This window comes from Lampetra planeri, chromosome 49 (genome assembly GCF_965212315.1).
Source record: "Lampetra planeri chromosome 49, kcLamPlan1.2.h2, whole genome shotgun sequence".
Lineage (NCBI taxonomy): Eukaryota > Metazoa > Chordata > Hyperoartia > Petromyzontiformes > Petromyzontidae > Lampetra > Lampetra planeri.
Window position 1 is genome coordinate 5,801,875 of NC_136155.1, and position 22,994 is coordinate 5,824,868.

A 22,994-nucleotide genomic window follows, 5' to 3' on the forward strand; every position below is an offset into this window, starting at 1 on the left:
TAACAGTGTCCTGCAAACAATTAAAATCATAATCTTATGCCTGCTATATCTTGCAATTAAGTTTAATTAGAAAGCGGTGTTTAAGTAGATTCATAAGGGAAGGTGATCTTGTTTTTCCTCTCACAGCTCCTGACTAGACCACTAATGGCTCCCAGCCAATATTAAAACAATAATCTTTTTGCTGCCATCTTGTAATTTGATTTAATTAGTTAAGGGGGTGCTTTAAGTAGATTTATACTTTATTAAACTGGTAGCCAATGGGCCAGATAGCAAAATTAAATCAACCTTATCCGATAAATCTTGACTTAAAACTTTCGTGACTGCAGGAATTCATATTCTTTGGGTCTTCCGGTAAAGTCACGTGGATAGGTTCAAAGCAAATAACAAAAGATCTCAACACAAGCTGCCTTCATCAGGAAAAAAGGTTTTTTTTTTTCTGATGAGGACCGCTTGTGTTGGCATCGAAACGTCGTAGTTTTTTGTTATTTTCTTCGAACCTATCCACGTGACTTCTTTGAACCTATCTACATGACTTTACCGAAAGACCCAAATAATATAACCCTATCCGATGTAAATAACATCGGATCGGACATCTAGATCATTACGTCCCCCCCCTGGTATTTTAGCAACAGCCTGCAACCCACCAATCGGTGAGCGGCAGAGGTAATTGGATTAAAAGGCAGAAGAACCAGTGGGCAGCTGCAGTGAGTTGTGCCAAGGGTGTGGAGGAGGGGGGGTGGGGGGATGGAGGGGGTGGGGGGGATGGAGGGGGTGGGGGGGGATGGAGGGGGTGGGGGGGATGGAGGGGGTGGAGGGGGTTGGGGGGGTGGAGGGGTGGGGGGTGTGGAGGGGTGGGGGGTGTGGAGGGGGGGGTCATGCCCTCCTGCCAGTGGTGTGCGAGAGAGATTGGGGAAAACAAATGATACCCAATTTGTGGCGGGATGGCAGAGGCCGCATTTCTTTGGCTACATTGGCTGTTGACGGTCTCGCGCAAAACAATTACCATAAGGGCAAGGTGTCACGTGCGGCGAGAAACTACCAGTTCCCGGGGCCTTAAGCGGGCACCTCGCAGACAGAAGCAGCGAGGCTTTATCGCCCGCGTGCTAAGTTCGCACGATGATGCCAAGGTGCGGGAACGGCGAAGGGGGAGGAAGGGGGGGAATGGGAGCACACGCAAAAAACGAATCTTGCAATCAGTCGCACTCAAGTCGTGTCCTGACGTAAACGCGAGAAATCGCTGCTGAAGGATCCCCTTTGATAATGGTGCCGTGATAAAAAAAAAGTAAAATCGGCGAGCTGAACAATGAAATAGCGAGGTCTGTGGAGCCTGATGGTGGCCACTTGTGATAGTTAATGACATGCAAATTTAAAATCCGTACATCTTGCTCCGATTGCGGAACAAATGGCCACCCCGATAAGTATATTGGACTAAACTGAAGCAGTGAACTGAGATTACATCCATGCCTGCCTACATCTCAGCGAGATAATTTCTAAGTGGATTAAGCAAGCCCTTCCTCTCTCTTAGTCCCGCTAGAAGGAGGTCGACGTAGTTTGTTTTTGTTCATGCTTCACCTTTTGCAAAATATTACACCGCCGCCCCCAACTACTGCAACTTCATCGACGAACCACATGGGCATTCACGATGTAAGGAAACCAAATGTTAATAGACAAGTGAACGCAACTTTTAAATTAGGTCGCGCCCATTGGGCGTTGGGGGTGGTTAGAAGCTTGCAGTGAAACGTTAAAACGTTATCCCCTTCGTATACTGGACATCTGTAAACCAAGAAAAGAGCTTCACAACTCATCGGATTCCTTCAGTCGAAACTAAAATTCGGATTTTGATTCTGATACACATGGGGCTAACGTCCGGGGACTCTGGTTTCCTCCCGCGTGTACAAACACTCAATAATGGATGCTGCTGCTGCGTAGGTTTCGCGGATGTGAAGTGCGGCACGCCGACGCGATTTCGGGTTGTACCGCGTGTCCATCGGCATGCTGTCCGACGTTTCGCTCCACGTGCCACGAACAATTCAAGCGACTGATTGGAGAAAGCTCGCACATGAAAGAGGTGTGCAGCAGCACGACTGCGAAATATGTCGGTAAATTCGTATCAATTCTAGATTTGAAGCTTTCGTGACTGCAAGGATTCATACTCTTAGGCTTTTTCGGTAAAGTCACGTAGGTAAAAGTAAAAATAAATAATAAAAATAATAGACATAATAATAGAAATAAAATAATAAATCACGACGTTTCGGAGGCAACACACAGAGACTTGTGTCTAAAATGTTTATTATTTATTTTTTTCCCTACGTGACTTTACCGAAAAAACCTAAGAGTGTAAATTCATATCAAATCAGGAAATTGCGGATTAGGATATAATATCTCCAGGGGGAAAATGTAATAATTGTTCTTTTGTCAGCCTACAACTTTTCACTGCAGGGAAACGCATCTTACATTTTCTTCCATTCATTCCTTTCATTAGCTTTGTTTTATGTCCAGTAGCGGCCTCCGAATTCTTTGATTTCATCTCTAACACCACTGTGCTTCTACTGCCTTCTCTGGGTTTTGAATCGTTACATCGCTAATAATCCTCGCGCTCTGTGTAGGACCACAGTCATTTGCAGCCGACCTCTGCTTGTAAGAGATAAAGGGCTCAGAGAAAGCCTTTCCCGGTGGTATGCAATGAGTGCCTGCCATTGTCGACACCCTAATCAAGTTACTCCTAATTTTCTTCTGAGATGCTGCATCAGCTGACATTAATACTGTAATAGCCTTCAAGGCTGCTGCTGCTGCGGTGTAATGGGTCAACACGCGCTGGACCCGCAATGCAAAATTTCGTCAGCCTATTTCGATCTCCCGTTGAGACATTTGAAACACTGAGCAAGCTTCTTAAATTCTCCTGGCATCTGTACCCAGAGCAGTTATCATCATCATCGTCGTCGTCATCACGCTCCATGGGCAGATAGCCGGTAGCTGTCCACTGCAGATGTCGTCATTTTTCGATTTAAAGCTTTCGTGACTGCAGGGATTCATATTCTTGGTTCTTTCAGTAAAGTCACGTAGAAGGGAAATAATGAAATCATACAAATAGAACATAATAAAAGAACCAAGACTATGTCGTCATTTGTTTCCACTTTCCTCTGTGTTTGGTGCCAATATACTCAATCAGTGCCACGTCTTTCTGGCACCAATCTCGTCGTCGTGAAGCCATTCTCTGTTAGGTCTTCCTCTCTTTCCAGTTGCTTCCATATTTCCAAACAACACACGTTTAATGTTGCTGTTCTTGTCCATCCTACATGTGTCCAAATAGTCGCAGTTTTCTTCTCATCACTGCCTGCATCATCAGGTTGTCTTCTTCTATGTGCGACCTTATTTATTACCTATACATTGGTCACTCTCTGGGTCCAGCTTAGATGCAGAATCCTTCTGTAGCATTACAATTCGAGTGTCAATGTCTTATCTCTGTCGTGGTCTTTTTTAATGCTCAAGCCTCGCAGGCATACAAAGCTGTATGGGTAAATCGCAGCCAATTGGCAGGTAGTATGTGGTGGAGTCAAGTTTTGGATACTCCCACCTTTCCCAATGTCTGGCCAGCCTTGAAGAGTAGGTAAAAGTTACTGGTTAGGGGGTCCGTGGAGAGCCCCCTACAGTGGAGGCCCCTTCCACCAACAGTTGCATGAGCAAGCAATTGCAGGTCCTGCACCTTGACCTCATTTGGTCAATAAAATTAAAGGTGTACTGCAATGAAGCGGAGGAAACCATTGCCAATTGTACATTAGAGTACATTAATTGTAGTAACTCCTCGTTCAAAGTGGTAGATGCGTTCCGGAAAAGCACCGCTTTAAGAGAAAGCGCGTTAAAGCGACGAAAAGCGTCCCCCCCGAAGAACCGCGTGCGGCGGCGAAAGTGCGCCGTGAGAAAACGCATTCAGCGAGGACTTGCACCGAACTCATTTACCCACACCCAAGAGGTCGGAGGTCGGCACATTCGTGCGCTGGCCGATAAGACAACGCCGGAGTGTAACGAACAATTATTTTGCTGAAAATGTTTTTTTTTCTTACTAATTCATCACTGTGACCGTGCAGGGAATCCAGCCCTGTAGAAATGAAAAGAGTGGGTGACCTTTCCACCAACTATACACACACACACGCGAAGAAGCCTTGAAACAGCAGTCATCAATTTTCTGTTCAATTTTTGCAATGCCCTCACGCTCAACACCAATTTCACGGCTAGGTTTCGCCCCCCCCCACCCTTCCTTCCTCTCATGCAGCGATGTGCTGATTACAAAACAGCTCTGGCCACCCCTGCCCAAGATTCCCTTCTACTGTAAATTGGGAAACAACGATTTAAATTCAACAGCCCTTCTGCAATCTGTTATAACAAGTGATCGTACACATGCGTGAACGTGATTCAGCGCAAACAGAGAAGTTGATGTCGTAAAAAAAAAAAAATTTGGTCACTGAAAGCACGGGGAAATATCAATGATTCTTTTTCCAGGAAAGCATATTTCTCCGAGAGATGAGTTGCAGGTTATGGAAAAAAAAAACTCTGCAGAATCCATGCCTCCGCTCATCAATTAAAATCGATTTCACACATGAAAGATGTGTCAAATTCTTCGTGTGGGAGTCAATTATTTTCAATTCCTTCTCGTAACCCGGCGCATCCTTTGGACGTAACTGTCCGTCCGTTGCTCCCAGTCAGCCAGCAAAACTTTTCATGTTATAGAGAGCTTTGACTTTCACCTTCCCTGTACTGTATATCCCAATTTATCTCACTTTGTCTCGTGTTTCGATCTGTTTCTCTATTCCTCCATTTCCTCTCTTAACTCTCCTTCCTCCACTCACCCACTTTCCTCCCCGCGATCTCTCTCTCTGTTTCTCTTTCACCTATCACCCTCACTATCCGTTATTCCTATCTCTCCCTTTCCCATCTCAACCGCTCTTGCCTATCCCCAATCCTTCCTCCCCACTGCTTGCCGCTTTCCCTCGCTCTCCTCTTTCCATTTTTCTCTCTCGCTTTCCTCTCCTCTATCTCATTTGAGCATGATACACAGCTGCATAGATGTGCAGGGTGACGTCACCACCACGAACTTGCCCGACCGAGCGCCAAAAATCCAGCTAGGAATAACAGGCAGGAAGCCAGCCAGCAAAGGTTTTTTTCGAATATAGTATTACTAGCTTGACTACCCGGCTTCGCCCGGGACTTGGATTCACCACGCCTTTGTCCCCCCAGTGGCGATGTACACACACCACACCAGTTACTCGTTTGAGGCTGAGTAGACCTAGGGGAGGCCCAGGACCGGTTCAAATAATCGTCACCGGTGGTGGCCATGAGCGGGAATTGAACTCGTGTCGACGGGTTTGTAGCGCAGCGTGCTAACCACTACACTACAATGCGTTACCCTTCCACATGCGCGGGTCACATGACAGATTTGACGTCACAGCTCACTTGCCATGCAAAAAACATATGCATTATTGAGCTCCCCCCACCCTCACAAAATAAGTGTCTTTTTATTATTGTTGCATGGTGTACAGTCTGGAAAGTACCCACATGGAAAATTTCCAGTTTGTTGCATGTCGGGAAGTACGCTAAACATTTTGAACAGACACGCATAATCACAACTTTGCCTTTTATATATATGGAGATATACTTTGTATGGTAAACCTCACCCCTGCAGCCACCGGAGATGCAAAATTCACCGCAATGTTGCAGAATTCACTGGGGTACTGCCATATCTTGGCCACCTCACATCGCAGGTCTACTTCACTTGGTATTCCAGGCAAGTCTCCCATCCAAGTACGAACCAGGCTCCACACTGCTGAGCTTCCAGGATGACACATTTCAGCTGATATAATCGCAGGCTGTAAGACCAACATTAAAGCACAATACCTTCTGATAACCATCTGAATAACCGCGCTTAAATTAGAATATAATCATTTCTCCTTGGCTGTTTGCTCTCAACTTGATCCCTTTTTTCCCATCACTCGCACCGCGCCCGATGCTGGTACACCCACTCATTTCCAACGTTCTTCCCCTTCTCTGTCTATCGCTTCCATCCATCTCCCGCATCCCTCGCGTAGTTCTCCATTCCCCTGCATCGGCCCCGCGGCCATGGGACAGAGCAGAACGTCCGACGTGCGAGTTATCTCTCACATTTCTGTATTTTGCCTGTTCTCTGTTGTGTCGGTAAAAAAAAAAAAAAGCTTTTCGAGGAAAATCAAGGGTCTCCGTTGAAATTGTTTCCCAGCAGTGAATCGAGATTGAAAACTCATTTATGTGGAACCGTTTTTGGTGTGTTTAGTTTGTTGTCCTACCCCCGCAACTCCGATTAGCACGGCCGGCTACGTACAGTGCGAAATAAGTTCAACATACGCACGTACATACGGACGAACCCGTACAACGTGTACCCTCGGCAGAAGAGGAATTGATTGCGCTGACAGGAGCAGTCGGCTCCCGAGCGATGGCCAGAGCCCTCCCCACGCGACATGGCTCAGTCCGCGAAGCTGGTCAGACAGCTCCCCACCACTCAGCCCCCTCCCTTGCACCCCTCCACCCTCGTCGCACTCCCGTGCAGATATCGCACAACAGCTCCCGCTCGCTCGCCCGCCCGCAGCTAGTGAATGCGGTTTCATTTAACGACCGGCGCTTTATTTACGCGTACATTTAAATAGGTAATAAATAGAGAAGACGACAACCGCGAAAGATAAAACCTGCGGCCTATGTCGACAAAGATTATCCAACAACATATTCACATAGCCGTGCCGTGGTACGTGTTGGTCATGGGTGGGGGGGCTCGCGGGGGGGGGGGGGAGGTGACCATTCTTTACCATGACGGACATCTCAGGGCTGCCAATACACAAATATGGCCCACTGCTCTTCTGAACTGATTTGACCTTCATGATGAAATATAAATAATAAATAACTAATGCCAATCAATAGATGCCATTCAAACTGTTTGGAAAAGTGTGCTTTGCCAGGGCACGTTGCTAAAAGGGGCGACGATGGAAGACGACTGCTGCGACGAAGTGTGGTGGCCACGGAACGCATCGTCCGAGAGGACGTGAGGCGAGGAGATGGAGCGATGAAATCGGCTCGTGTGAAGGTGCCGGGTGGCCCGCCGTATCGCATCGCCGTGAGCAGTGGTGACGGTTTTGGGAGGCCTTCATCCAGCAGTGATGAATATTTATAATTGAAAAAAAAAACAAATTAGTATGTAAAACGACTCGCTGGGTATTAAGCAAGACATACTACTGTATGGCTGCATGGATAAGTAAATCGCTAAACAAGCTGTGTCCTATTTGATTTGGTGGTAAGGTACAGGTCATTTGGTTGGATATTTTTGCTTGCGAAGACCAGCCCCCGTTCACCACAACTAACTTGTGCATGGCACAGAATTCTGAACCTGGCACGGCTTTACGAACAAGGGGCACGCGGAAGGGATTACTGAAAAGGCTATTGCATTGTTGCAATGCTGCATAGGCCCTATTTACTCCCCCGCTTACATTAGAGTCGGTAAATTAAATACTAACTCGAAGGTTGAAATCGGCTGGGGTCGATTACTGTTCGCGAAATGTCAGGCGTCAAACGCTGAGCGTTTTTGTGTTATTTTTCATCTCCACTCCCACGCCGTTCGCACGATGGCTGTGATCGCGCCAAAGCGTCCGCGACGTGCCACAGCCGGTCATCCGCACGGCGGGCGGTCTGAAAGACGCACCGTCACGTGACCCCCGAGACTAGGCAAAGCCCAGCCGCTGGCTGCAGATGCTGCCCATTCGAGCCTCGTCCATGGGCTTTGTTGGAATCGGTTATTTTATTATTTACATGTATCCAAAATGTCTAAATCAATTCCCAAAGAGAGCATTCAAAAGCAGTGGGGATAACTCATCTCAGTTGGCAGCACCTGGCACGCCCAGCATGAAGTAGAGTCAAACTGCCCGCCGTGACTGACAACGCATCTAAAACCATGTCCACATTTATTTTTTAAGACGACTTGCAAATGTTGGCTGAGGATATTGCCAAACGCATTGTTGTAATTCACCTCGGTTATTTCAGTGTTGGTAATTTTTTTATGTCATATATATAATGTAAAGGTAAATCACAGATAAGATTAACAAAACAACACATATCTGGTAGTGATACACAAAGTACCATTAGGGTTTATCAAAATGCTCGGCCATTTTTTTTCAACCGGGCCAATCACGTGGTCCAATGGTAGCGTATTTTTTTGCTTGTTGCATAATACTCGCAGTTAGAGCCCCGTGGCCGTCCTGGTTAATAATGTGGCCATTAATCACAAACACACATCGTTAAAGATTCTGTGACGTTATTCTAAAAAAAAAGAGTAGACCATGTCAAACCGTAAAACTCTGCAACAAGCGTACTTCCGCAGGGCCAAATCATCACATATGCTTTATAACTTTGCACTGTATACGCATAGTAGCAATTTATTACAATAATCTGCAGCATCTTGTCAATTCACTTCGGAGTTAAAGGCCTCCCCACACCGTTCAGTTATGGCGGTGTTGTTTGACCATGCTTCCCCATGCTGATCAATGTGAATCTAACTATTAACTATTTTTATTGTACCAGGTAAATCCCACTGAGCTACATAGCTCTTTTTCAGAAGCGACCTGGCCACAAATGATAGCTCAATGAAGGATCCTATCATGTGTAAATGCATAGCAGCCAAATACTCTGAACGCATGTTTCTAAATGTGGAGAAAAACACCGAAACACCCGGAGAAAAGTCCACATGATCACGAGGAGAGAGACATGCAGACTCAAAATATACAGGCGTCAGGGTCGGGATCGAACCCACGAGCTCCCTGTATCAGTGAAGGCTGGAGCCCAAGACCGGTTCAGATATCACTTGCCAATGATATTTGTTGTCATTGGGAATTGTAGCAGTTCGCTAACTACCGTCCCCATAGCTACAACTTACGTTCACTTTTATACTGGAAGACTTAAACATGCTCGTACATTTTTACATTAATTATGCAGCATTTTCATCTTTTTTTAATCAACTCCCAAAACCGAAAGATAGGAAGATACTTTATTTTTTTTTAATCTATGTTTGTAAACACGGGTTAATTTTTTTATGTAGCAAAAGTGAATTGCAATGGTGGAAAATATTGACCTGTTCTTGCTAAAGGCATCACAAAGTCTTTAACAATCACCATAAAGCAGGTCCCATACACTTTGGTAATTGCCTGCAGATGAATTTTTTTTATTTAACCGAGTAAGGCTCACTGAGCTATACAGCTTTTTCAGAAGCGATCTGGGCACAAATGATAGCTCAACAAAGTGGCTTATCATGCGGACATTTATAGCAGCCAAATACTCTCAAAGCATATCTTATAAATGTTACCAGTCAGTTGTGAAAATTTAACTGTTGACCATGTGCAAAAAGAATCGGTGGCAAATGTTGTCAAACATTAGGCTGCCAAGTCACCTAATGTGCAGTGCAAACACACGGACACAATAAAGACTTTTGGTATCTGTTCACGACCACTGTGCTTTTGGTAAAGTATGAGCAAGGACGAAAGTTTAAAAACCTATGCGATTAAAGTATAATTTTATAAACATATATGTATATACTGCATATTGTATATGCTGCCAGTGTTATGGTTAGCACACTGGACTTGCAATCCAGAGATTGCCCGGTTTTATTTTCAATCTTCTGACGTCGTAGTTGAAACAATGGTGACGGCTTCTTAAATCCCACCCTGCCTCTGTCCACCCAGGAGCACGAATGAGTTCACCACAGTTTGTGGACTGGCAGTTCCTATGATCACTGTTTCATTGCTTTCATGGCTTTATTTTGGTGATTTCGAAAAGTGTATTGGTTTAGCCATGTTTGTTTGTTGTAGTACAGAGTTAGACTGATGGCCTTAATCTAAGTTGTCTTGTGGTTGTTGTTGTTTGACTTGCATCCCACTGGGATTTTTGCACACAGCGTTGGTGTACGGTGTTCTTCTGCAATATTTTGCTGTCTTTTCTTGGATTTTCTGTTTGCACTTAGTCACATATTCACTTTAAGATGTTTTTTGTTCATTTTTTTTTTGTTGCGGTTGCACCCGATTCAAGAGCCGAATGGCTCACAGGGCTATACCTAATAAATGAACTTGAACTTAAACTTGAAGGCATTGGGTGGTGGGGCAAATTGTGGGTACACCCACCTCTTTCAAGACGTCTGGCCACCATGTAAGAGTACCCAAGACAATCCGTGAGAGGGAGTCTCTTTGAGCTACCTCGAGTGGAGGCCCTTCTGCCAACAGCGGCATTCGCAATAAACTGCAGGTCTGCAACATTGACCGTTAACTTCTTGATCCTCGTAAAGGCACACTTTGTGAATCCCGTTGTTTTGGAGATTGGCAGCGATTTAAAGCGCGACCACTCAGCCCGAGTCTCACGAACGGTCGGTGGCCGATATAAGAACACGCTCGGGTAACCGGGCTGGGCAGGGAGTCGCACTCGTCATGCAGAACTCCGCTGCTCCGATATAGCATCGATGGCTAGCTCGTCTGATTACAGCCTGTGCACTCCGGCAAAGAGTAACAATTTAAGAAAACCGTGCGCAGGTGTGTTAAAAAGCACCGGGACACGGTGAGAGAAAAACATGCCAGGCGTGTGCAGCTTTTCAAAAGCTGAATGGTTCTGAGCCCTGCTGCATCGTGCCCATTCATTTCTGGATCAGCGGAAGCAGCAGCAGCAGCAACAGAAGAGAGTTTAAGAAAAATAACTCGCCGAGATAGTTTATTTTTCTTTATCTGAAAGCAACCATCTGCGGGCGACAATATAATACAAGGGCCACTTACGAGCGCTCGTCGGCGAGAAAACGTGCGACGAGTTGTTTGGCTGTAACGCCGAATGGACGCTCAACAATTGGCAATGTTGTTTAAAATGGCCCATGATTGCGCAGGGCTCTTCACAAGAGTGGCTCGTCACGTTGCTCACGATAAACAACCCCAACTCCGCCTTACCGTCCCCCATCCGCCCGATATTGCGACTAGTCCAATCATCGGTACTTGGTGGCTCCGACGGGCGTTGTTGTACCGTGTCTTCATCGCCATCACCGATGAAGTGTCACTCCGCTGAGCTGAATACAGATTGCTCGAAAGTGAGGCCACTGCGAGTTTCATATGCGCAATAACTACACAACAATATACGACGGTGGGGTGTTTCTTTTACACTGCACTTCAACGTATGAAGACTCTTTAAAAGAGGAAGATGGACGGTGTAATGGTTTACAAACTGGACGTACAATTTTGAGAGGTTGCCGTTTAAACTATGGAAAAGTTTTGTTTTTTAAATCCCACCTTGCTCTGTCCACCCGGTAGTATAAATGGGTACACACCGCTGCTTGACAATCAGGAGGTAATGTGTGGTGGGGTAAAGTGTGGCTACTCCCACCTCTTCCAAGACATCTGACCAAGATGGAAGAGTAGGCCAAATATCCTCTCGCCGGGTCCTATAGCACTCCGTCTAGTGGAAGCTCCTTCCGTCAGCAGTTGTTTGAGCAAGAAATTACAGGCCTGCACCTTTACCTCTTATAGATTGGAAAAGAAACGACCACAACAACCATAATAATGGTGACTGATTCAATAAACTGCTGCTTTTAGTGATGAGACTAAGAATAATACAACAAAAATCACTGATTACACACTAGTTTAAACTCAGAAGATGGCTTCCAAAGTGCTAAATTACAGACCTGTGCCCCCACTCGGCCAACTAATGGGTTCACACATCTGGCCAGCAACAACAAACGTCCATGACGTTAACATGACGCGCGTCATTTGCTCGCCGAGACCCAATTTGTGTAAAAATATAAGTTGGGGGGAAAAATACTCGTGAACAAACCCCCATTCTGTCACAACACCGTAAACACGTTTATTTAAAAGAGATGGATGAAGGGGGAGCTGTAAATGGACTGATGGGGAGAATGATAGAGATAGATTTCAAAGCAACAGAGGCATTTTTCTTCCAATACTCCATCAATGAGCAAATCACTGTGAATACATAAGCATGTTCTGAAGCATGCAAGGGAGGGGACAATGAAATGTGGCCCTCCAAAATGAACCGAGCGAAAATTGCTGGCGACACAGGGCAGTCTTCGGGTATATTTTGACAGATGTATTTCAAATCGCGTTGATGTTTATCTAAATAATTGACGATTTGATTCCATTAGAATGTAAGCGGCGAGCCTCTGGTATCGGTCGAGTGCTCCGTGTATTCTGAAAACGATGGTTTCTGTAGACCTCCTGTTGATAAATCATCATCAGCCATGATCTATCCATTGCTGGATCAAGGCCTCCCCATGCCGTCGCCTATGCTCACCACCTTGTGCGGCCACAATCCTCTGGACGAAATCCATCTCATTCCCGATCTCATCGCTCCATCTCCACACATTTTCTCTCATTTAACCGCCATTGCATCACCGGTCTTGCCCACTGCTCCAGCATCCCTTCGAGCATCGTGTCTTGCCGAAGCCCACTGAAGTTTCCCACAGTAAAAATGTGATGTCGATGAATTGCGCCTGTCCCACGATGCTACCTCCTTCCGTCTCTCGGTGCGTCTTCGTGCACTTTCGAGCTTTTGTTCCATTTTGTTGTCAGTGTCTGACCGATCGTTGCGTTCGTCATCACAGCCATGCTTCTGATCAATCGTCGTGTTGTCATCATAACCATGTACCTGGTCAATTGTTGTTATCATCATAGCCATGTTTGTGATCAATCGTTGTGTTGTCATCATAGCCATGTTTATGATCACTCGTCATCATAGCCATGTGCATGATCAATAATTGCGTTGTTTTCACAGCTATGCTTGCGATCAATAGTCGTGTTGTCATCATAGCCATGCTTGTGATAAATCGTTGTGCTGTCATCAAAGCAATGTTCATGGTCAATCGTCGTGTAGTCATCACAGCTAGCAATGTGCACCAACTGAAAATGTTCTTCTACAGGGCCCGTCGGAAAGCTGCTTTTCAAATTGTCACGACCAAGGTCACTTGTGCAGCGTGCACGTCTCAGTGTACACAATGCAGAAAGCAGCAGACACACACGCACAAGGACTGCAAACCAGTCTCATAAAACCTTTTACGTGCTAACATTAAGAACGTTTGAAGCAAGTGGTGATCTGGTTTCCACAGGTGTTTTTCTCTTTTCCTCTTTGGGGAGTAAGCATTTGCTAAATACTTTCATGTCCCTACATTACGATTCCACGCGCAGGATCTCCAACACACTCTAGCTCGGAGCTAATGGGTTGAATTAAAATAGTTTTTTGATGCAAATTAAAATGCTTGCTTTCGCATATGCAATGTTTAAATTATTAAGGAGATCTCACTTAGCACTGTGAAACCAGGAGAAAAGTGGTGGATTACGGGCAAATGAAAAGCTGTTGTAGCAAATTGGCATTCTTACATGAAAAAATGTTCTCGCTGGAAATAGTTTATTTTTTTATTTTTTTTACATTATTTTAACTGTGTTAAAATGTGTCTAATTACATACACCATACCAAATGTCAGGTTTGAAAACGCGATTAAAATCTGTTTTGTGGAAAATGAGCAAACAACTATTTAACAAATGAAAATCATGCAATTTAAACTGAAAAAATAAATGTCTGGGCATAAACACACTCGCTCTCCTACCTGTGGAAATTCACGTGTTCATATGACCCCATCTGCACCAACACTCAGCTGTAGTGTTATCGTATTTGCTGAGCTCAAGCCCACAAAGCTAAGCGACCAACAACAGCAGAACTATTTTAACAAGTTGTAAGAGACAAGCGTTCATTATAATTTTACATCATGGGACCTCCTTTGCCAGTACCAAAATATGAGAACAGGTTTTCCTATTTTTTATGGCAACAAAACAGGTGTTAAGATGTTCATACAGCAAACTGAAACCTTTTACAAGGAATCATGTGTGCATTAACAACAATACTTGTGGTCAGAATGCAAACAAAAAACACTCTGAGAGCATATGGATTGTCTTTGAAACTGATTGGTCCACACCAGAGACAGCTTTCTTTCGAGCCTCGCCTTTTTGTGTCCTCTGGTCTAACACCGTTTGAGACTGGGCTCGAAAGAAAGCTGTCTCTGGTGTGGACCAATCAGTTTCAAAGACAATGCATATGCTATCAGAGTATTTTTTTGTTTGCATTCTGACCACAAGAATTGTGGTTAATGCAGACATGATTCTTTCTAAAAGGTTTCAGTTTGGTGTTTTAACATCTTAACACCTGTTTTGTTGCCAGAAAAAAGGGGAAAACCTATTCTAATATTTTGGTACTGGCAAAGGAGGTCCCATGATGTATCTTAACACCTGTTTTGTTGCCAGAAAAAAAGGGGAAAACCTATTCTCATAATAATTTGATTGAGAGTAAAAAATTAGGAACAAGGTTATACGAAACATGGGAAAAGAGACAATGGGAGGGAATTCCAAAGCAAAGGAGCAGGGAGGGAAGTGTTTTCATCGGAAGTTTGGTGGTTGAACACAGTACGCACGGTGGGATGGAACAACCAGTCTGGTAGACAAAAAGTCTGAACAACGGTGGAGGAATCGAAAACTGAAATTCACGGGAACAAAAACCACGGCAGTACACGGCAACATAAGTCTTTATAAATCTACTTACTTAGGAGGAGGCGGCCGACCGCCGGTGCACAAGTGACTTGAGTGAATCGGTGAGTTCTGGATCATCAATCAACGTCCCAGCTTTACGGTGAATTATTTCAAGTGCAGCTTCACATCAACTGTGAGAACCTTAGGCGAGCGACGGGGGGGGGGGGGGGGGAACGCTGAGCTGACAGCCATGATAGCAAAGGTTGCTAGGATGACCCAAGGGCAGGGTCATAATGGCCATGTCCGAAGATTGAGCCAGAACCACTGAGATCCTGGGCTCCGAACCAGGCAGCCACTGATAGCAATATTATTTCTGAGGATTTGGATTCCTTCATGCCGGAGAAAACCAGAAAAAATCGACAGATGCGATGGGAAAACACAAAGCTTCACACGGATGGCTTCAAGGATGAGTTTGCTGGACTGCCACCATCTGACTGTGTCGCACATGTGACATCAATCCGATGTCATCACAAAACTTGTATATAGATAGAGAAAAAAATAACTACGTAACCGCCAGCAAAGGGGCATCTCTTGAGCTTCCACAAACCAAAAGATTAAAACTGCGACATTCACAAAGCATATGTAAACTGAAATTGCCGTAGCGCCCAAATGGTATGTTGTCTCTATGAGCTGAAGCGCTCTGCGAAAATGTGTTCCAACCACTGTGCGCTGAATTTAGGCGATGAAGTAACCACTGCTCATGACAATTTTCCTCTTTCTCTGCTGGTCGTTCAGCCTCTACCAAAAGTTTATATCCTGGTCGTTATTAGCATTTCAGGAGTGAAAATAGCAATGAAGTGCTGCGTGAAATTTAATCACCGTTAGAAAGCGTGTTTTATTGATTCATTCATTTACTTGGAATCAAAGATCAGCATTAAGACCTTTAGGCATTGCCACAAATGCGAATAAAGTTTGTTTTAGTTGCACATTTGCACGATTATTATCTTCCTAGGAATTACGACCACTTATTTTTCCAATATTAATAAGTTCCTTAAACTTTACAGAGATCAGACGAAGATGTGTCAGGCCCCCATGCATTTTTAAACGGCTGCGGGCGCAAAATTTGAGAGGGATTCGTCTGCGGAATGAATCAAACGTTACACGGAAACAATGGTGTAGCATCAACCCACCACACTGTAAACCTCATTAATAACAACCTATTTGAGAGCTCCGATGTGTTTTACAGGTTGCAGCACATGCTGATCTCGCAGCGGCTTTTGACTAGCCATCGAACAAAGACGGCCACTGCATCGCGTGCTTTGAAGTGCGCTTCTGCGGCCGTCTGGAACACTTTTCTTTCCGATATTAGGCTGATGCTCCTGCTGTTGTAGAGTGACTCATGCAGCCACCTATGGCTGCAGAGTTTGGTAGTACATGTTGTTTACGTCGTTTATTGTGAAAATTCGGTCACAGTTCCTATGACCACTGTTTCATTGCTTTTATGGCTTTATTTTGGTGATTTCCGAAAAGTTTTTTGGTTTGGCCATGTTTGTTTGTTGTAGTACAGAGTTAGACTGATGGCCTTAATCTAAGTTGTCTTGTGGTTGTTATTGTTTGACTTGCATCCCACTGGGATTTTTGCACACAGTGTTGGTGTACGGTGCTTTTTCTGCAATATTTTGCTGTCTTTTCTTGGATTTTCTATTTGCAGTCAATCTTAAGATGTTTTCTTGTTCATGTTTTTGTTTTTTGTTTGTTGCGGTTGCACCCAATTCAAGAGCCGAATGGCTCACAGGGCTATACCTAATAAATGAACTTGAACTTGAATTAGGAAGCCACTTTTAAATCTCGATTGAAAACTAATTTCTTTAGCACAGCATTTTGCGTTTCAGTTTGTTGTCCTTCCCCCACACCTCCGATTAGCACAGATGGCTACGTACGGTGCAAAAGAAGTTCAACATACATAAATAAACAATGGCCGATGTTTACACGTTCTGACAGCCTCTTTGGAAACAATGTTCTTTCTGCTTCTTCAGCAGTTTTACTTTTCAGTTCCGAAAAAAGCTCCCAACACGTGGAGCGGAACCATGGTCATCGTGCCGAAAAACATGTGTTCTCGAGTTGCGGATGGATTATGTCCGACCTTTCAAATCCACGAGATGGAAACGTCCGCAGGAAATGTAATATTATCAGAAGTGTATCCTCGGAACTCTATTTCAGTTCCTGAAGCTCCCCCAATTACGGGGGGGAGGGGGGGGACCGCCGGACAGCCATCCTAAGCAACACACGGTGTTGCAAACAAGCAACACATTTGGGCTTGATGCAGCACAATCGCGTAAACCTCCTCGGCGGTAATCATTGAAAACTATCGCTTAAGTTTATACGCATTGCATGAATTGCAGAAGCTTGCGTTATGATTTTACGGGGGTGTATTTTCAAATAATTCGTGTCACAATGAAGTTGGTAAAACAGCTCCGTTAACGGCAAGCCATTTATTTACTTGCGTATATTAAAAAACAAAAACGTGCTCAGTGACCCTAAATGGGTTTAAATAAAGAAGCAGTAAGTTATTAATTCAAAGCGGGGCGCACTACTAGCCAAAGGATTATTCAAAGCAAACTCTTATTGCAAACGTTAACTTATTTTTATATAGTGCTGCATTGTAGCCATTGGGGGAATGAATAACGCGGCGAGCATTTAATCAGAAACTTTAATTGCAAAATTATCCAAAATGACCTGGCACTTGTACAACCAATTGTTAATGAGCACGGTATAATAGAATGTGTTTCAATGATGTACAATGAACTATAAAGTGGAAGACCAATAACCTTCATCTGGTAAATAACTGGAAGGGACGCACTCCCTGTTACATGTGGAAAGGTTTGAACCAAAGTGTGACGATGTTCACGGGATTTTGAGCGCGAGTGCATCGATTAAACGCAACGTGTTGACTTTTTGTTACATTTTTGTTACACAGTCACCCCGACAGCGAACAGAAGTTGAGTCTATCGCTGCCAACAGTGGTTTGAAAGTTGTGAATAAACAACAGCTAAGAGGCTTAAAAATACACTTGATCACAAGTGGAAGGTGTGTAATCAAGTGCCTGATAATCTAAGCAATTGTACAAAGGTTCTGGAGCGACTGATTGAGAGGTACGCCATTGTACGCGCTGACAAAAGCCGCCTAATTTGACGTTCGTTAAATTTTTAAGGTTAACTTCCAAACAACTAACGTGCCCTTCATGAGGACTTGTTGCGGTGCGATGCCCTCAACCCGACACCGTCATCATCATTAGCCATGATTAATCCACTGCTGGATGAAGGCCCCCCCCACCAAATGTAACACAACACAAGCTGATTATCGTGACTCCTTCTCATCACACCTCCGATGAGCACGGTTGATTACATACGGAATGAAAGAAGTTCAACATACATACATGCCCTCTTGGACACATTCCATTCCTTGACAGCTACTCCGTCACTATTCTAGACCATCAGCCATCATCCTGCCCAGGCCTGCCTTACTTTTATGAACGCGTTGAATGATGCAATTAATTTTCGATTTAAAGCTTTCGTGACTGCAGGGATTCATCTTCTTGGTTCTTTCGGTAAAGTCACGTAGAAGGGAAATAACAAGATAATTAAAAATAATAAAATAATTCTCACGACGTTTCGGCCACAACCCAAGCAGCCGTCCTCAGGTGAAGAACAGGTCTGTCGGGAAGACAGACCTGAGGACGGCTGCTTGCGTTGTGGTCGAAACGTCGCGAAAATTATTATTATTTATTATTTTATTATTTCCCTTCTACGTGACTTTACCGAAAGAACCAAGAAGATGATGCAATTAACCTGAGGATGTTCACAAATCCACGTGTTCCTCTTGCTGCCTCTCAATGCAAATCCAAGCATGCCTCTCTCCATGGTTCTTTTCACGTTTTAAGTTTCTGTTAAGATCTTGACTTACCTCGCCTGGTGTACAGGAGGCCGTGGGTTCGATCCTGACCCTACAGGCCTGCTGTATATTTATAGTTTGCATGATGTCCCCGTGGTAGTGTAGCTTTTTCTCCGGGTCCTCCGGTTTTGTCCCTCCACATTTATAAACATGTGTTGAGAGTATTTTCCTGCTATAAATGACCACGTGATAAGCCACTTTGTTGAGTTATCATTTGTGGTCAGGTTGCTACTGAAAAAGAGCTATATAGTTCAGTGGGCCTTACCTAGTAAAATAAGTCTTTAATTTAAATGTTTAATAGATTGTTGATGACCATGAATCTGAACATCATCATATCAGATAGTAGACATTGGTTAAATCTATATTTTTGAGGCACATTACAATGTTACTTTTCGACATCAACTTCATCTTTCTAAAAGTCCTCAAACCTCTTCTCATCCATAACTTTATTTCAACCTGACATACATAAGCCAAACTGCCACAAGGCCATACTTTTACATTAAATGGTATAATTGTATATCGTGAAATTTCTCGACTGGGGTCCAAATATCCTATTATCGGTGACTCCAATCGATAGTCCAAATAAAATATATCTAAAAAAATTATACCAACCTCAGATAGATTTTTCACATTGTCCAAAATTTTCTGCAGATTCAGTGAAATGTGTTGAAGCCAGGCTAATTATGGGGCCAGCCTATCTGATTATATATGGGGGGTGCCTGACACATTGCACACAATTAATGAATTGAAATAAATACATTTCAAATACATTTGAATGTAATTACAACCCAAGACATTTAATTACTACGTAATAACAACGCATTGCATTTTTGTAATTTACGCCTTACAAATTAATAACACAAAAATTACTCCTTTACAGTTTGATCATCTGAGTCTGTTACCACGAAGAAAGATGTCGACGGGTGAAGTTCACTGGATGTAGAAATCAGCAGCAGAGATATTTAAAGCATTAATTTTGTCCGTCTGTAAGTCTGGCTTACTCGAGTCTGGCTTCGAGAGGCTTTTACTGCAAGAGAAAATAATTATCGGCAAACAACGATGTGTCCTTCTGACGTGCGCGGTTGTCTGGCCAACTGAAAAGCAATCCCAAGGACAGCGTGGAGAACCATCACTGCAGCAGGCCGACTGCAAGCACATTACCTCATGCACATTTAATCTGAAGCAGCAGGGGGACCTGGCAATCCTCCATCTCACATCATTCCCAGTGCCCTCACCCAGTGCAGGTGGGCCCGCATGAAAAACGCCTTGATGAATTCTGGCGGGTTTTTCACAGTTTCGTGACTCGGGAATACGTGGATTGTGCAACGTGCTGCAACCATCGATGGATGAGATAAATAGAGAGGGGGTGGGGGGGATGTGAAACCGAGAAGGAAAAGACTGGAAATAAAAGGCAGCGCGGTGTAAAAAAAGCAACAGCAAAATCGAATCGGACATTCCTTCGCGGGCGTAGCCTAAACATTCGGCTTGCAGAGAAATAAAAACAATGGAGTGGCAAAAGAGAAGAAATTATGCATTTAAAAAAAGCACCACACACATAACTCTTCTCATAAAGGGCAATGTATGGGGAAAAAAATGCGATGATTGTTATAAATGGACTAAGCCGCAGCTCCAAGCACCGTAACCGGCATAGCACGAGAGCCGCGCCGGAAAACCCTCTGCCGTGTGGACAGCTCGCTGGCGCTTCCCCACGGCTGCTGTTGCTGCTGCTGCTGCTGCTGCCGCCACGGCCAGGGACTCACGGCGTCAATAACATCGCACGAGATCGTGGTGGTATTCTTTTTGTCCGCGTGCCCCAGTTTACCCTTTCAGCAGAGATCCTGTGAACAACAACGGTGCCCAAATATTCCGTACGCCGGTGTTCGTCAAAAGGCAAAGGTGCAGCCCTGCAATTACTTGCTCACGCCAATGCTGGTGGAAGGGCCTCCACTAGGAGCTCCAGGGAACCCTTCAAGAGGGTGATTGGCCTACTCTTCCATGCCAGCCAGACGTCTTCAAATTACCCACAATGTATACCACCACACCCGACTTGCCATTTTGGCTAACTGTGGTCTAACCCTTTGGTTCTTTCGGTAAAGTCACGTAGGTATAAAATAAAATAAATCACGACGTTTCGGGCGCAACCACAAGCCTCCGTCATCAGGTGGGAAAGCATTTTTATTTTTTTTATACCTACGTGACTTTACCGAAAGAACCAAAGAGTATGGATTCCTGCAGTCACGAAAGCTTTAAATCAAGAGTGTGGTCTAACCATTTACATTGTTGGTTGGACAACGGCGTGGGGGGAGGGGAGATTTTAAGATTTGCCCTTTATTTCAACTGGTACGCTGGGAAATATTGCACTAAAAGCTCAAGGAAATAACTCTTAATAAAACACTTTTTGAGATTGTTTCTTTTGAAAATCCATTAGTCCCAAAGAGCCGGGGTCTAATCTGACTTATTCAGCGCACGTGACTGCACTTGAGCAGTAATGGACACGTTGAAACGCCACTGCGTAGGCTTCCGCGGTTGTGCTGTATAGCCCTCCGACGTGTGTTCAGGTTACATTTTCTTGGAACTGGAACTCCCTGCGTGTTTAGCGAAAATGTTGGACATCGTGCCGAGGAAGAGGCTGTACAACCCGCAAAAAAACACACACATTGGAAATAATATTTGAACACGTTGGGGACATGATCAATTGACGTGATTAACCAAATGACATTTACCATGGACGCAGAAAAATCCAAAGGCAAGCATTTCGGCAAGAGCTCGTTTTTGTCCTTATTGTACTGTGGCCCGCAAATAATGCACGGCCAGCGAATTTGTGTGGCAGAAACAAAAAAGGTGAGCCGATAAAGCATTAAGGAGACAAACGGGTTTTGACAGAGAAGCCACACTAATATAGGTCACGGTAACCCAAGTGACGGATTTATTTTTAAGACCATAACCTACATACGAGTAATAGTGCGGTAGGGATATATGTTTCTGGATACTAATGTGAATAAAGTTTGATTGCATGAATGCCTTTGATAGCCGCCTGCTTCCAGACGCTATTCAAATTGCCCTGGAGCTTAGCGCAACAAAACGGCGTCGAATTCGCCAAATTGCTTCGGTTGAGAAACTTCACGAAAATTTAAAATTATAATTCGTTAAGTAAAAAAACTCAGGAATCGTGCCAGTGGCAGACAGCGACAAGTTTAACGTGATGTGAACGTCCTGTCGTGCAACAGGAACGGCGCCTTATCGGCACCAACGTAGTCATCGGCGAGCTTTGTGGTTAGGAGAGCTTTGGATGCAAAATAAAATAATTTAATTCAGAATTTATAAAGGACACAGTTTTCATTCACTTTCGGAGTCCATGATGTGGAGTCAAGGGAAACCACAGACAAGAGGGGAGGCAGCCATGACTGGCATGAGCAATTGCCCAAACTCTTTAATTTTATATTTGGATGTTTCACCAAAAACGATGAATGAGAGGGAGGGGGGGGGGAGGCATAATACTCCATTTCTGCACGCTTGGAAATTAATCCAATTTCTGTCCAACCATACCCTGGAAAGCCAGGAGATTGGCAACCTCGACACCCATGCAGCGTAGCAACCAGACCCTGCTCATTCTTATTGAGCGACACGGTTTCCCACACACAAATTTACACTCGCAAACAACTAACGTGGCAACTCTGGCAAGTCAACTATTTTTGCATTAAATAATTATTTGGTGATACGTTGGCAGCTGTGTGCAAGCAAGAATACCATAAAAACGCAAAACATTTGTCATTAACAGACATAACAGGGGACACAGGCTCTGGGCATTGACCTTTCTTCAGAGCTCATACAAGTTCACAGCACATGCATGTGTCATGAAAAAGGGCGCTTGCCTGAAACACAGCCGTTCGTATGTAGTGTTCAACACGGAGGCACACACTCTGGACTGGGAGGCAACACTTTTATTCAACAACTTCCCCAGCGGGTAACACTGAACGTAACTCGGGTTCTATAGTAGGTGATGTGGCTAACTATGTGAGTAGCGTGTTAACTCGAGACCCGGACACGACGAGACGCAGGACCCAAGCTTCATTCCACAGACGAGCCAAGAACTTTAAATCCCTCGCCAAACCACCTACGCATTTCACAAGTAGTACTAATCGCATATCTGCATTTCCCATAAATATGCTAAATTTCTCTTGATATGCAAATTATTTTGTCAAGACGCTCTTCGCCCCTCCATCCCAGCATAAATAGTCGCTCCAAGCCTGGGGCGTGCCATTCAGACTCTGCCTTCTCGACAGACCTGTTCTCCACCTGAAGACGGCTGCTTGCGTTGTGGCCGAAACGTCGTGAGAATTATTTTAATTATGCTTTATTTTTATTATTTTATTATTTTCCTTCTACGTGACTTTATTGAAAGAACCAAGAAGATGAGCCAAGAACACTCTCGCGGCTGCCCCTTGATGCTCCTGGGCGTGGCCTCGCTCCGCCTTCGGCCACGCC

General features: G+C 44.4%; 1 protein-coding gene across 1 annotated transcript in view; it reads right to left on the reverse strand.

Moving 5' to 3' along the window:
- Positions 1–22,994, reverse strand: part of LOC144734081 (calcyclin-binding protein-like) — a 114,043-nt gene that overhangs the window by 51,702 nt on the left and 39,347 nt on the right. The gene's annotated exons all lie outside the window — the stretch shown is intronic.